We start from the raw sequence: 13,543 nt of genomic DNA on the forward strand, positions 1-13,543 counted from the left end.
TCTGTTGTGGAGTTACTCTGCACTACCCTGGATGGGAAGGCACTTCACGTGTACCGGTCCCTGTGCAGCAGGATGTACATTCTATGATTATCTTGGCCAACTCTAGAAGTCTCTGTCAGTGGAGGACATATTTATACCATGTGGCAAGACAGTTGCATATTTTGAGTCCCTGCAGACAGATTTCTTCTGCCTTAAACTCCAGTGCCTCCAGATCTGCTATGTGCTCTCCTGCATGCTTCAGGCAAAAGGCTGTAGGGCACAAACAGGATTTTCACGTCAGCCCCATGGAAAACCTATTTCAGGCTCCCAAAGTGGAAAGCGGTAGTATGGGTCACTTAACACTATCCATCATTTTATCTCACAGGAGCCATGAATGTGAGGCCTGGGTAGAAAGAGGATTATGCATCGGGCACCTCAAGACTGGAATGTCTCATTTGCTCCCCGAAAGAAGTATTGGTACACCTAGGAGCTATTACACACATGTACAGCTAGGAATGAGTGTTCACAGTTTTTTAAAAAAAAACACCAAGTTATTCATCAATTTGTGGAAGTAGGTTTTAAAAAGTACTACAAACAAACACCTCAGACCCTCTTTACCTTTCCATTAGTCACTACTTCCAAAAAGGCATTTCTTTTTAGTTTTTTTCTCTTTTTCTTCCAAAACAGTGCTACACATTTTTAGAAAATTAATTTGAGGATCTATAGTTCTAACTTCATCAGCAGTGCATATGCATTTTAAATAACTGACTTAACATCAGGCTAACCTTGACCTATGCAGTATTTGGTGGCATATATTGAAAATCCTGTGTGTCAGTGCAAAAATTAAGTAGCAGGAAATAACCTGCACACCCAATACCAAGCTTCATTTGGCATTACTTCAAGTGTATCTGTCATACTGGGGCTACACAGAAACTGCCAGGTAGTCCGGGTCCTCCAAGAGAAAGAAACTGATCTAAGAGAGGACACTGAGGCCACTGTCTTGTCAGTCCAGGACCACTCCTGTCTGTAAGGGACACTATGTTGGACCTCTGGAGGCCACCTCCTGAGAAAAACCTTACTTACGCCATTCACTCTGCAAGGAAGGAGATACCAGTTCTGTGGCTCTGTGTGAAGATCATAATATCTGTGTTAAAACATCAGAAATGTCTGCTTCTGGCAAAATGCAGTGCTTGCAGTCCAAATACCCTAGAATCTCTGCCATCTAATGACTGGAATAAATCAGGATTTGACTTGCACACATTGACTGATCATCACAAAATGAAAATGGTTGGAACCCAGTGCCTAAAAATCTCTGCATGAAAAACTCGTGTGATATCACTAGAGAGAACAGCAGTTTGAAAATGGAAGGAAAATGTGATGGGACTGGAAGTAATCTGCAGGTAAATCTCAGCTATATTCAGGTCTTGAACTCAACTCCCTTGTTACTTCTGAGCCTGAAATTTATTTAATAGAAAGAAATAAAATGTGAGAGGGAAGGGAATGAATTATCCTATTTTAACATCATTGAATTATGTGCCATGAGGTTACTGCGCTGAAGTTTTCATCAGCATGAGCAGAGGATGAGTAAGTTAGGGAGGAGCAGATCTGTCAACAACAGCCTTTAGCTATATCATTATATATATGTTTTAAAAAGTGCTTATAAATTTGTACACTTGGGAATTTCATGGACCCACACCTGGTCTAAATCTGGTCTTAATCATGTCATTGATGCTACCAAATTCTTGCAATGATCCTTAATAACCAGGGAAACTCATTTTACTTTAAATAGATTGAAAGCTGTTAACTGCTTTGCTACTCAACATTTAAGCCATCAGTTACTCAATATTGTATCCAGTATGGTTGCCTACCTTTCTAAAGCAGAATATAAATAATAAAGAAAAAATGAAAAAGTAAACCAAAGAAATGCCCAAAATTGCCACAGAGTATGATTGTGCTCTCCAGGTAGTCGGTCCCTAAATTATTTACTTGACATCCACAAGATAACTTAAAAGAACTTTGTTTTCTACCCATAATGCAAACTATTTGCAATATATACTATGCAAGAAAAAGATACTGTAATAGTATGGATCCACAAAGTTCTCTTATAAAAGAGGTGTTTGCAAATTCCTCCCCTAATGAAAATATAAATCAAATTTATTCAAGCTTAATCTTCTATCAAAGCACACAAAATGAATAGCAAGGGAACGGGTTAGTAAGTAGCAAGAATTCTGAATTGATTCTTCTATGGGAAGGTGGATCACAGGAAATTATCTTACAGCCAACCTACTGCAAATAAGAGAAATTTATGTTTTGTTTCTAATGTAGTATACCTTTTAAAAACAAATACAGAGCTTTAGTCAAAACTGACTCCCTGTTAAAAGTCAGTGTTTAAAAACTGACTCCATGAAAATGAGCAGCTACAGACACATAAGGACACAAAATAACAAGGACACAAGCATCACTTAAAATGCACAGCAGAAAATGTGGACTTAAATGTCATTAGTACATTGCCATCCAAACTGACATACTATTGTATGTCTACATTAAGCTCAAGCTCTCACTTGTATCTTTTCTAGTGCCACTATCACATTCAAGACTCCTGCAACACTTTGCCATTTACCAGCAAAACCTAGTTGAGTGATCCAGATTGCCATTTTGCCTTCATCTGTTTATTAATAAAATGTGATGAGAAACTATTTGCACGTATAAGCATGTACATTTCTTGTACTATGTTTGTAGTAAATCATTGTAAAAGTCCTTTCTTTCAACTCCTTTTAGCTAGTTATTAAAAACTAACTAAAATGTCTTTTCAGTTCAGCACATGATGAGCACTTTCCAGGGATGTGGCAACTATCACCCTTCTGAGCAACCTGTTCCAGTGTTTACAAACCTCATTGTAAAAAATATCTTCCTTATGTCCAATCTGAACTTACTCTCTTCTAGTTTAAAACCATTACCCCTTGTTCTATCACACAGGCCCTGCTAAAAAGTCCATTTCCTTCTTTCTTGTAGGCCCTTTAGGAACTGAAAGACCACAATGAGGTATCCCTGGAGCCTTCTCTTCTCCAGGCTGAACAAACCCAGCTCTCTCAGTCTGTCTTCATAGGAGAGGTGCTCCAGCCCTCTGCTCTCACTTCACTGCCTGGTAAAGTTACGGAAAAGATTATTCTGGGAGGTATTGAAACACACCTGAAAGACAAAGTCGTCACTGGTCAGAGCCAGCATGGCTTTATGAGAGGAAAGTCCTGCTTATCAAACCTGTTTTCCTTTTATGACAAGGTAACCCACCTAGCTGATTAAGGGAAGCCAGTTGATGTCTTCTTTCTGGATTTCAGTAAAGCTTTCAACACTGTCTCTCACAGGATCCTTCTGGACAAAATGTCCAGCACACAGCTGGATAAACACATCATGTGGTGAGTGAGCAATTGGCTCAGGGGTCGAGCACAGAGGGTAATAGTGAATGGGGTAACATCAGACTGGTGACCTGTCACTAGTGGGGTTCCACAGGGCACCATCTTGGGCCCTGTGCTCTTCAACATCTTCATAAATGACTTGGATGCAGGACTGGAAGGAATACTAAGCAAGTCTACAGCTGACACAAAACTGGGAGGAGCTGTTGACTCCCTTGAAGGCAGGAAGGCCCTGCAGAGAGACCTCAACAAATCAGAGGGCTGGGCAATCACCAACCATTTACAGCTCACTGCTACCCTCTGGATGTGACCATCCAACTAATCCTTCATCCACTAAACAGTCCATCCATTGAATCAACTTCTCTCCAGTCTAGAGAGGATGTTGTGCGGGACCATGTCAAAGGCTTTACAGAAATCCAGAAAAATGACATCTGTGGCCCTTCTCTTGCCCACTGCCACTTCACAGACAGCCACTAAGTTGGTTAGGCAGGACTTGCCCTTGGGGAAGCCCTGCTGGCTGTCTCAGATCACCTCCCTGACCTCCTCGTGTCTTAGCACAGATTCTAGGAGGATTAGTGTTGGACAGAGAGAGGAAGAAAAAAAGCTAAACAGCCTTTGCTTTTATTTAGAAGTAATTCGTGATCTGGGCACTGTATTTTGCTAACAATAAAAATCTCAGCAGGATGGTTTTAAACTGGTATCTGATCACTTGGGACTGTTTATTTCTACCCAGCTGTCCAGATTGAAACCTGCTTATCAATGAAGAGCTTCTTTGCCTCTTTGCTGAAATTATCTCCAATGCTCTGCCAAAATAATGACAATGTTGTGACAGTCTCTGAAGGCTTGCTTTGATTACCTCTGCATCATGGTGACACAGAATCACCGGACTGCTTTGATATTCAAGAGAAAGGACAACAGGTTACATAAACACTGTTTTCTAGCCACAGAAGAAAAACAAATTCCTCCCAGATGCACCAAAGTAACAGCCTAGTTCACTTATTATTGCTCCAGACTAAATCGCGATTATTTTTTTTCCTTGAAACTGTTGTATTTCTGTCTCTCTTCATAAGCAGCCTGCATCCAAAAACAAGACCTTTGAAAATGCCCTGTGCATCAATGCTGTTGTGCCATACTTCACTTTCTTCCACTTTTACTACACACAAACTTGTGTGATTACACACAAACTTGCCCCTGTGATAGACTGAAATGTTGTTAATATCTTAAACATTGTCAAAATCATAGAAAAACTTCTTGTAAAATAGCAAGGAGGCAACTGCCTGTCTGGGACCACTGAAGCACACCTCCCCCCCACAATATGCCTCCTGACTGGAATTTGGACTGTGATGGGAACTTGAGATAAGACTATTGTCCAATTATCTCAGGTCTGAGGAGAAGTCCTAGATGACTGGAAGTTGGTGAATGTCATGCCAATCTACAAAAAGGGCTGCAAGGAGAACCCAGGAAACTACAGGCCTGTCAGCCTGACCTCAGTGCCTGGCAAGGTTATGGAGCAGATCATCCTAAGTGCAATCACACAGCACCTACAGGATGGACAAGGGATCAGACCCAGCCAGCAGGGGTTTAGGAGGGGCAGGTCCTGTGTGACCAACCTGATCTCCTTTTATGACCAGGTGACCCACCTGGTGGATGAGGGGAAGGGTGTGGATGGGTCTACCTGGACTTCAGCAAAGCCTTTGACACCGTCTCCCACAGCATACTCCTGAAAAAGCTGGCAGCCCATGGCTTGGACAGGGGCACCCTGCTGGGTTAGGAACTGGCTGGAGGGCCGGGCCCAGAGAGTGGTGGGGAACGGGGCTGCATCCAGTTGGTGGCCGGTCACTGGTGGTGTCCCCCAGGGATCAGTGTTGGGCCCAGTTCTATTTAATATCTTTATTGATGATCTGGATGAGGGGATTGAATGTACCATTGGCAAATTTGCAGATGACACTAAGCTGGGGAGGAGTGTTGATCTGCTGGAAGGCAGGAGGGCTCTGCAGAGGAACCTGGACAAGCTGGAGAATTGAGCTGATTCCAACGGGATGAGGTTCAACAAGGCCAAGTGCCGGGTCCTGCACTTTGGCCACAACAACCCCATGCAGCACTGGCCGGAGAGCAGCCAGGCAGAGAGGGACCTGGGAGTTTGGATGACAAGAAGCTGAACATGAGCCAGCAGTGTGCCCAGGTGGCCAAGAAGGCCAATGGCATCCTGGCCTGGAACAGGAACAATGTGGCCAACAGGACGAAGGCAGTGATTCTGCCCCTGTACTCAGTGCTGGTGAGGCCACACCCAGAGTACTGTGTTCAGTTCTGGGCCCCTCAGTTCAGGAAGAAAAATGAGGTGCTGGAACAGGTCCAGAGAGGAGCAATGATGCTGGTGAAGGGACTTGAGCACAAGTCCTATGAGGAGAGCCTGAGGGAGCTGGGATTGTTTAGTCTGGAGAAGAGGAGGCTCAGGGGAGACCTCATCACTCTCTACAACTCCCTGAAAGGAGGTTGTAGCAGGTAGGCGTCGGTCTCTTCTCCCAGGCAACCTGCAGTAGGGTGTGATCTTAAGCTGTGCCAGGGTAGGTTTAGGTTGGATATTAGGAAGAAATTTTTTACAGAGAGAAAAATCAGACACTGGAATGGGCTGCCCAGGGAGGTCATGGATTCACTGTCCCTGGAGGTTTCTAAGATGAGACTGGATGTGGCACTTAGTGTCATGGTCTAGTAACCACGGCACTGTTGGATCAAGGGTTGGACTTGATGATCTCAGAGGTCTTTTCCAACCCCATTGATTCTATGAAGTAAATAAGGCTCAGTGAAAAAGAATGTATCTGTGTCAAGAATCAGCCTTAGCTGGCCTCAGCAGGTGGAGGAGGAGAAGGGTTTTGGGTGTGTGATGGTGACATCTCTCCACACAAAACAGAAGTTCTCCCCTGCTCTCGGAAGACCACAAACACACAGGACATTCATGTGAGAGGAAGCTGAGAAAGGGTCATAAACCATCAAAGACCCCCAAAGCACTCCCCCCAACTCATTCCTGATGCATTCTACCAGCAAAGGACTGCACGTGACTCAAATGACGAAACAAATCCAGAGCCTGTCACAAGAGACTGCAAAGCTTGCACCACCAGGGAAGTGCCTGGGCACCTCCTGAATGTATATTAATCCATTGCACTCTAAGTTTTGAGGGACCCTCACCACAGAGAAGACCAGAAGAAGAGGACCCACAGGACACCACTGGGTTCCACGGAGTGGTGATAGATTTTCTATTTAATCTCTCTCTGTTACTCTCTTTCTTCTTCACCCTCCTTTTTCCTATTTCTTTCTCTCTCTGTCTCTGCCTCAGATTTACTGTTAAATAAAATCCATACTATTGACTTCAGCATATGGTCTTGTTTGCACCTTAATTTGGCCAGAGGCATTTCTAATAATTTTAATAACTGGATCATAATGACCTCCTTCTCATATTCTGCAGAATTATATTTTTCAGCTTCCTCAGAGATATCTTAAAGAAGTCATGCACCAAAATATATGGGCTCTATAGGAGTTTGTCAGTGACATGCAGCTAAAGCTTCACAATTAAATATTAGCAATTTTACCAGAGTCTCATATTGCCTAATAGTTTTTAGAGTAACTCAGTACCTTTTGCATATTGAAATGCTTTTAAATAACTGAATCAGTTCTCCAGTGAATATTTCAAGATATATTGGCTCTTGCTTTCACTATTTTGGTGGTTTGGATGACTAATCAGCTTTGTTGCAAGTCAAGACTTTCTGTAAGGATATCTGGATTTGCTGCTTCCACTGCATGAATTTGCACTGTCTTTAAATAGATCATAACAACCCTTATCATCTTGGGTTCTTCTTCAAATTCATCAGCTGTTCCATCAACAATTTTTAACTGCTGCTTTGTCAAATTTAAGTATTGCCCATTTAATGTATTTCTCCCTGCTTTACTAATTTTTAAGGCTTAATAACAATACATTAGGGCATAGGCCAAAGACAAAAGTTTTACAGTCCAGCTGGAGTTTTACCATAAAACCCATTCATCTGCAGTAAACAGATTTTTTGATAATGAACAATTAAAAAATTTTGCTTTTGACGTGCTCTTCCAAGTTGCCATGTTACCTAGGATTGGTTTTCCAATTAACTCGATGTCTTATAAAACAGAGGCAGACATGGACCTCTATTTTAAATTCAGGTGGAAGTGAACCAACTGGTCAAAAAAAGCTAGATGTTACATATGCACTTGAGAAAAAACAACATTTCACTGTAAGAGGTAATTGACATCACTGTGCAAAAAAAAGCCAAATATGAACATAACAGAACTCTTAATACAATAACTACTCCTGAAAAAGTTAATTGCACCATAATTTCATATTTGTAACTGTAAACTTAATTAATGCTTCATTTACAGATTGCACCATCGTCCTTATGGAAGATATTTCTTCCCAAACCTAAAAGAGTGATTCTGCTAGTCTTCAGCAAAACATTTTGTTTCAAGCAGTATCTATCATCTTGCCAATGAAAATGTCAATAGCATAGAGAGAGGCAGCACATTGTCCACACAGAAGAAGGTACACATGTAATAAATCTAATATGAAAAATATTTCATGTTGGTTTTATGACATGTAAACAGATTTGATATATTTTCCCTCCAAATCAAATTATTTAGAACACCGCAGGATATCTGACCTAAAAGAACTCCAGGATTACATTTTATTTCTCTATAAGCATGATTTGAAATAACCAAAAAATCTCATGTTTTCCATTTGTCACTGACAGAAGACATTAAAATCTGGGGATACAACTACTGCTACTATTTCTGTGAGGTCTCAGTCAAGCCTGCTTTCTTATGATCTTTCATAGTGCTTAGGCTTTTTTTAACTTTATGCAGATGTTTTTCTGGTTCAGTATAAATCTTCACTTTCTTTACTAACACTATTACTTCACCAGCTTTCAATTACTTCTAAATTATTTTCAATGTTTCCATACAAAAGGTATCATCAGTAAGCCACCCTCCAAATACCAACTGGGACCGCCTGTTTCAAGTTCAAGCTTTGCACCCACTGCTGCAGTACAAGTAAACTAAACAGTGATGACTATATTGTGATAAAACAGAATAAAATTATTATTGTTTAAATGAAGTTCAGAGATGGAAAGTCATGAGAGATTGAAAGTCATCAGTAGACATAATGGCATGACCTTATTTTTTCTTACTCACATTTCTCTTCTGTCTCTTGGAATTAGTCTAGAAGGACATTGCTGTGTCACTTGAAATACGCCTCCTGACATAAGTGTCTGGATGTGGAATACATTTGCTCTATGGAGCCATGAGCCTAACTCGAGTTCTCTAGACTCCACTTCAACACAAACACTGTGAGCCAGTCACTGCAGTAAGTGATATTTACTGGCCTGTTCAGAGAAACCTGAACATGTCCAGCCACAGAAGTTAACAATCAGAGCTCAGCAGGTCTCAGGATCCACTGGTTCCATTTTAGAAAAATCCCTAGAAAAATCCACTTTTCAATACATTTTCCTGATATAGTTACATAGAAGGGACATTAGTGCTTGCACCATCCAACACTGTCCTCAAAGGACATCTGATTTACATGCAGACAAACACATGAAACAGTGCTCCAAGGAGCTAGTGAGGACCCAGCAGCTCTGTTAGAAGGAGGACAGACTTTTTAAATGCTTCTGCCCTGCACAGGGTTTCTGCGATGCCTCGGGGTAGTCCAAATTCAGAGGATGGAAAGCACAGGGCACTGGGACTGGTGAGCCTTGGGGGATCTAAGAGATGGGACTCAAAACTGAATCCTGGTCTGCTAATGTCCAGTCAAGAACAGAGGCCAGCTCATGCTTCCATTATCCTATCTCTCTTCAGTGGCTTAACAGGAGAACAACATCCCATTTTTCACTCAGTTAAATAGATACAATTCTAAATATAAATGGGGAAGTGGAAAAAAACAACTAAGTAAAGAGATGCTATTTGTATGTGGTCATTTTCATGAGGAGAAGAAAAACATTAAAGTAGATAAGGAAAACATACAGCAATTACAATTACATATTACATCTTTCACAAAATGTTTCTGTAAGGAAATTTTACCATCAGATTTCTTATAATGATTGTTGGGCAAATGCTGAGGATGTGGGTAACGCTCTGATTTGACACCAACAAAGTCCCAAGTATTTTCATGGCAAGCATAGTATTGGGTCCTTGCAATGTATATTATACTAAGTAGCATAAGATGGATGCAAAAAATAATAAAAAACACAGTAGTATTTTTGCCCCCAACTTGCTTATTTCTTTGACATTATACATGAAGTTTACCTTAAAGAGACCCAGTACTCAGAAGCCAGCATCCATCTGTGGTAACAACTTTCTATGCATGCACTTATCTTTGCAGTAATAACTGATCTACATATAAACAAATTTTTCTTACATGCAAATTCTAACAGCTCTCAGGCAGATTGTTTCATTGACATGTGCAGGCGATACCACAGGAGGCTAGTACAAAAAAATGCATATGCATCAGTACCAGTCAGATTCCCTATTAAAGAAAACAGCTACTCATCTCCCAGCCATACACCCCTGATCCATCTCAGTGTGGAGCATAACTGCAAAATTTAGCACAAATTAGATAATACTTCTCTAAGAAAATGAGAAATTCTGTATTATTACATTCCTGTGTTATCAATCAAACTTAATGAATTTTTGATCCTCTGCAGTATAAAGCACAGTACTGCCAGCCATCTAAAGCAAACATTCCCAGACTCCAAAACACAGCTGTAAATATTCTTGCCCAGGGTGCTTATCTTGGTGGCAATTTCTGGCATTGATTCTTGTCTACTTTTCGTAAGTCCATACCAGTCAAATCTAGGTGAAACAATAGCTTTACGAAGGATTCTGTCAGTTCCTACATATTATTTTAGCTAGCTGCCCAAGTGATGTAAAACTGACATTATTTTTACAATTCTCTAAAACTGAAATTCAAATTAATTTCAGCTATTCGCTTATAGTATTTTTAGTTGAATCAATATCATTCAGCCATTTTGAAACCTGTTATGACATACACAAACTAATACATACATACACGAACATACTCTTTAATACAGGAGAATAAAAAGGTGATGCTGCCACTCTTTTTCATATACATGTTATGTTAAAGTGTTTATTAGAGGAGCCAAGAACACCTTGCAGGTGTTCTTCTCCCTGTAAGGTAACAGCCTTACATCTCCTGCACTTTAATCCATACTGTGTCTGATGGTGACCCCTCCTCACAATGTACAGCAATGTTCACTGGTGAAAATGCCCTACAACTGCTCTAAATCTGGCCCCCTGAAGTCATATTACCATAGGGGTTTTTGATTTTAACTGTGGGAGTCTAGGCTAGACAGAATGTGAACTCAGGAAAGTAAGTATATTAAAAGGCTTCTTCAGTTCTCAGATCTGATTTTTGCTCATATTTAAAGCCCACAGTAGGGGAAAGAGCAGAGATTTTTTTTTTTTCTCCTTGCAGCACTTCATAGTCAATACATTTATCAAGATACAATCTGAATTCCATTCTGATTTGCAGAATGGTTAGCTAATTGGCAAGCACACACAATTTAAGAACTATATTTCGTAGATTAAACTCATTACTTCAAGCTTTTTATGTTAGGCTCAGAGTCCCTGCATAACCTCTTCTTCTGCTGATGATCTGCCCTGCTCCCTTTTCACGTTTCATTCCCCTGCTTCGCCTTCTCCAGGAAAGGTTGCCTCACCTGCCCCCGGTGCTTCCTCCTGTCTAGGCTCCCTCTTTCGCAGCCCGGGCTCCTCATACCACCACCACTGAAGGCTTGACCCGAAGGTTACAGCAGTCCTCTCTCAGCCACCAGCACCTCAGCACAAATTACTTGTCTCACCGAACCGTTACATTTCCCGGAGCTAGTTACAGGCGGCGGCACAGCTGGTTGTTGATCTGTGATACTCTCCAGCTGACTGCCTTTTTAGCATGCACGATCTTCAGGCCACAGACTACGCCTTTCTTTTGTGTCTGGGAAGCCTGTAGCAGTTGCTGGGCACTAGGAACAAACCAACCTTTGTATTGGGAGCTACAAAAACTCTTCTCACCTAAGACGACTGAAATCCTCATCCAGCTTGACTAAAGAGAAAGATTAAAAGAGGTCCAGGAATGTTTAAGGATGAGCAGCCTTCTCTGAAGCAAGGCTGCTTTCGTATGTTGACTGCATGCTTATTACTTACACTGAAAATAAAGCTCATCAAAAGCTTGAAGTTGCCTTTACTTTGACAGGAATACGTCATCTTCAAATATGCAAAGCAGGTTTACTGTTGACAACCCAAGAGTTATTGACCTTGTATTTCAGCTGTTCTCAGCGTGCACTTTGGCTTTTTCTGTAATAAGATCATCTTCCCACAAGATGATTATTGATCAGTTATGACAGAAACAAAAAGCTTTGACCAGACTAATCTATTCATTGTGCTCAGTGCAAACTGATACAAAAAATTATAAACATCCCTCCCAGAAAAAACAGAGTCACAGTCAAAACCACCATCTCAGGATGAAACACAGAGGGCTAGGAAGACAGCAAGCAACAGTAAGTTTTAGCAGAGACCTGCTTAGTGAATGACTACCACCTGGCAATAGCCACGGCGCTACCAACCAAGTATGACAGCAACTGGAATAGGTCCTCACCACCTAACCCAAACCTGCAGAGGCCTTCCCCGTGCTGCCCACCTGGGAAGGGGAGATGATATGTGGCAGCATGCGAAGGCTGTGGAGCAGGGCTGGGGGGCAGCTCAGGACTCACAGGGACATCAGCACCATTGCCAACCCAATGCCAAGGCAGCAGCAAGAAGACATGTCCCTCATCTTCAACTTCTCTGGATGGGCCCAGGCCAGTGGGCAAAGAGCAGGTCATGGAGAGAGAAGCTTCTAGACTAACCTGCTCACAGGTTTCCACGACATGCCCCCCCCCCCCCCCCCCCCCCCCCCGGGGAACCCACACCGTGGCACCCAGCTGGGGGATGCTTTGGGCTGCTCTGCTCCTTTCGTCTCCGACGCGATGGCAAGGGCTGTCTCCTGCCCGCCTCAGCGGGGGCTGCAGAGGGCTGGGGGGCGCTCCGGGCGGGGGGCACGGCCGCGAGTAGGGGACGAGCGGAGATGCGGCGGCTGCCAGCCGCGCTGGGAACGGGCAGCCGATGGCTTGCGCCCTCGCTCGCCGCAGATTTTAAGGTGAAGTGTGTGTGCGATTTCTCACCCTCACAAAAGCGAGGAGGAAGGAAGAATGATCAAGGAAACAAACCAGGCAGGGGAGCGACTGGGGGGGCATGGAGGGGTGGGGGGTGGAGAAGAAAAGGAGGGAGAAACAAAGGGAAGAATAAAACCCTCTCCGGGAACAAGCAAACAAAGAGGGTAAGAAGAGCTCGGCGGTCTCCCCGGGGGGAACCCCCCGCCGGGCTCCCCGGCACCGCGGCACCCCGCCCCGACGTACCGCCCCCTCCCCGGCTGCCGGCCGTGCTGCGGCCCCGGCCCCGGCATGTGCTGCCCCCGGCCGCGCACGGCGGAGCCCCGCGGGCAGGACCCCGCGGCTGGCCGCCGTCGCCGTGGGAAGTTCGGCGGCGCGGAAACACCCCCGCGGGGTCGGGCACCTTACCTGCCGGCTGGCACTCCTCGGGGAGCTGCGGGGAGAAGCCGGGAAAAAATGAGGGGGGGGAAGATAATAATAATAAAGCCACCCCAGTTTCCGAAATTGCACCGCTCGATCAGGTTACTATGGAAATCGTCGCGAGGACGCAAAAAAAAAAGCCAGAAGCCATCCTCATCCTCTCCGCCTCCGCGAGGGACCGCGGTGCCGGAGCCGCTGCCTCCCCGGGCGCAGGGCTGCGCTCCCCGCCGCCGGCCGCCGGCTGCTCTCCGCCGCCGCGCACCGGCAGCCGGCCCCGGCCCCAGCCCGCGCCGCGCCGCCAGCGGTGCTGCCCCCCGCCGCACAGCTGGAATTTAAAGGGGCCGTGCTCTCCGGGCGTCGCTGCCCCCGCCGCCGAGGGCCAGCTGGGTGTGCCTTTGTAACCAAAAGTTTCCCGGGGGTGTGCCGAGATACGGTCTTCCGCGGGGCCGTGGGGGATGAGGGAGCGAAGTATTTGCTGTCCATAGCCCTGGGCGTTAT

At 44.1% G+C, this 13,543-nt stretch overlaps 1 protein-coding gene across 2 annotated transcripts in view; it reads right to left on the reverse strand.

Annotated features, from left to right (window-relative positions):
• Positions 1–13,145, reverse strand: part of NAV3 (neuron navigator 3) — a 527,200-nt gene extending 514,055 nt beyond the window's left edge. The window contains exon 1 of one of the 2 annotated variants that reach the window (XM_064655607.1): positions 13,034–13,145. The gene's annotated coding sequence lies outside the window, so the exon portion shown is untranslated. Of the gene's footprint in view, positions 1–11,140; positions 11,324–13,033 lie in introns of those variants that run through there. The other variant, XM_064655608.1, reaches the window with a different exon arrangement.
• Positions 13,146–13,543: the final 398 nt, after the last annotated feature.

This window comes from Pseudopipra pipra, chromosome 5 (genome assembly GCF_036250125.1).
Source record: "Pseudopipra pipra isolate bDixPip1 chromosome 5, bDixPip1.hap1, whole genome shotgun sequence".
Classification (NCBI taxonomy): domain Eukaryota; kingdom Metazoa; phylum Chordata; class Aves; order Passeriformes; family Pipridae; genus Pseudopipra; species Pseudopipra pipra.